Below are 2,954 nucleotides of genomic sequence, written 5' to 3'. Positions count from 1 at the left end.
TATATATATATATATACACTTATATAAAAAAAAGGTTCTCTCGATGTGCATGATTTTTAAATATTGTGCTCCCGTAACAATAACGTTAAATTATCGATATATAAAGTTTCATAAGGATGCATGTATTTCGCGGATCTTCATTTTGCTCTCGATAAAATGTGATACGTGTTTGGGCAAGCTTTAATTAACACGATCGTTCTTCACGATACCGGAGATATCGGGACCATATGAACACCCTCGTCTATTCTGTTCATCGATAATGGGACCACACGGTGTTCCGGTCAAAATTCCTAGAGCACACGATGATAACGAAACGGTTAACGTCCACGTCAACATACGCATTGTGCGTCATTATGATTCATGTTTGGATTTCCAGTAATTAATGCGGCGCTCATAGCTTCCGGCACGTCGCATAAGTCGAGTGCCAACATCAAAAAAAAGCTCGAGATGATCTCGAAAGTGTTACGATATGAATATTTGAATCCCGATATTTAAAAAATTCGCTCGGAATAAATGAGAACCTGTATATTTTTAGAATATTTTGCATTGCATCGGCAAAGATTTTATTATTATAAAAATAATAGAAAGGAGTGAAATTTCCCTAAGTATTATCACAAAAATATTTTCCTTTTCAATTTTTTTCAAAAAATGCATTGTTTCGCGCAGAAATGCATTTGTTTACTTAAACTTCTGCGATTGAATGCTTATGAAATAGAAATAACGAGACTACATAACAACCCTATGCGAAGGAAGTTGAGTTATGTTAATGCGATATCAGGTCATCAAATATATTCATGCACGCATTTCACAGGAGACAGCTACTCGAGAAGACAATCGATTGTGGCGTTTATATTGTAAAGTAGCGGAAAGCCGATCGTTGCCGCCGACGCGTCTTGAACCGATAACGAGCTACAAATGGTTATTCTCCAAGGACATGCTATCGTTGCTCACTGCAAGCTGGAGAACTCTGCATATCATTGACATAATCCGACATAGTTCTGTATGAAACGATCAGAAGCGATTGTGAAATCCGGACATTTGAGGGATTTCGAGGGAAGATCACGAAGAAATTTTACAACTGAAGGGGACTGGACTGGAAGAAGTCTGTCGACTTTACGATCGCTTTGCGTAATCAGATAGAAGTATCTTGAGAAAACGTAATTCATCAAACGATTCCTGAGGGAAGCGTCATTGGGACTAAGTTTCAAAGTAATCCTCTTGACTTTTATTACGGCGAGGAGAGTAGAGCGTCTTCCAATCAGCAGTCGAGCGGAATCCGCAACCCGGAAACTCACGTTCCAGAGTTCTCTTGCAAGTAATCACAATTACGAAGCTTGGTTAAGTATTAAATAGATTTTACAGGTTTATAGCGCGAGTGATAAGATGGCGTAGACTATGAAAGATCGGGAAGAGTTCCGTTTTTCTTCATCGTAGAAAAACAAGAGGAGTGCATATGCTCGATGGAATAATATCAGGTTTCGATAGATGTTTACATTATCAATATAGAATAGAAGCCGTTTCATGTTTGTATTTACGAAAAACTAATTTATATCGTAATATAATGAGTATTGCTTCCTTGAAAACTTTATTCGAAAGAAAGATATATAATAGAGACGCGCGAATAGAAATTATTAAAGAAATCTCCAAACTATACTTACGATTTAAAAAACGCCATTCTCAATCACGAGTCTCCACCAAATCCTCCACATTCGAATAAGCCGATACTGTTGCAAATGCTTACTCCATTCACGTAGTATGACTTGCATCCGTTCAGAAGTCGCGCTCTCGATCTCTCGAACAGGACGAAGAGAGCCGCTCGCAATTTCGAACGCCATCAATAATCGCATATTCGTCCTATCGGAGTACAAGGATCCCGCGAGGTCCTTACCTCTCAGCAAGAGCGAACACGAGCAGGCAATCGGATAGGACAGGAAGACAGTAACTGGACGATCCTGCTGGCTGCCTCGAGAGAAGCTCGCCCGGGCGGCATGGCTCCCACCTCTTCACCTCAATCCTCCTGGCCGCTGTTGCCCGGCGAAGGATGTCCCACCGTTTGTCACTAATTCCCGAGTAACTCGTATCGTCGCTCTCCGTACCGTCGGCAATTCGCACCTCCTGCGTCGCTCTTTCGTGGCCGCGCACCCCGTACGTCAGCAACGCGAGTAACGCCTGTTAGCAACAATTTACTCTCCCGCGCGCAGCAGGAAGTCAGGCCGCGTCTCTCGCGAGAGCGACCTTACCGGGTGTCGTCGCACCACGTCGCGTCACGCTGGCTCTCATCGGAGACACGGACGACGCGCGATTCGTTCGATCGCCAATTCGACGAAGAGAAAATCAAGAAAGAGGAAGAAAGAGAGACAGGGAAAGGAAAGAGAGTGAGAAAGAGAGAATGAGAGAGAGAGAGAGAGAGAGAGAGAGAGAGAAAGCGAAAGAAAGAGGGATGCGCGATATTGGCAGGACACGATAGAACACCACAGGGTAAAGACTTTGCGATCAGAACAAATGTAGCGATGATAACGACGATGATGACGACGGCGACGCACCGTACAGAGTTCGTATGACTGACGACAGGATCAGAGACGAAGAAAGGAGAGCACGGAGACCTGGGCACAGGACACGATGGCCCGGCCACTGCGCCGGCACTGAGGCTACGCCGCAGCCTCGGCCTCCTGGTACTCCCTCTTCCTCGCTCTCTCCTGCCGTCCCGCTCCCGCTCTGCCCGTCTCGTTCTCTCTTTCCCTCTCTCTCTCTCTCTCTCTCTCTCTCTCTCTCTCTCTCTCTCTCTTTCTCTCTAACTTTGTAATGTTCTTCCACCCCCGCTGCGGATCGCTCTCCCTTCCTCGCGCCGTTACTCGCGCGCTCTTTCCTCGCGCGGCCATGCCATGGTCGGCAAATTTGGAGAACCCTCTTGGCGCGTGTGTTCCAAGCTCTCTCTCTCTCTCTCTCTCTCTCTC

At 45.3% G+C, this 2,954-nt stretch overlaps 1 protein-coding gene across 3 annotated transcripts in view; it reads right to left on the bottom strand.

Moving 5' to 3' along the window:
- Positions 1 to 2,641, bottom strand: part of LOC108687801 (inactive dipeptidyl peptidase 10) — an 80,524-nt gene extending 77,883 nt beyond the window's left edge. For 2 of the 3 annotated variants that reach the window (XM_018193760.1, XM_018193763.1), the window contains exon 1: positions 1,659 to 1,857. The gene's annotated coding sequence lies outside the window, so the exon portion shown is untranslated. Of the gene's footprint in view, positions 1 to 1,658; positions 1,858 to 1,888 lie in introns of those variants that run through there. The other variant, XM_018193761.1, reaches the window with a different exon arrangement.
- Between the last annotated feature and the right edge of the window lie 313 nt (positions 2,642 to 2,954).

Source organism: Atta colombica, unplaced genomic scaffold, assembly GCF_001594045.1.
Source record: "Atta colombica isolate Treedump-2 unplaced genomic scaffold, Acol1.0 scaffold216, whole genome shotgun sequence".
Taxonomy (NCBI): Eukaryota; Metazoa; Arthropoda; class Insecta; order Hymenoptera; family Formicidae; genus Atta; species Atta colombica.
Note: the sequence above shows the minus strand (reverse complement) of the source record. Positions and strands in the feature narration are given on the sequence as shown.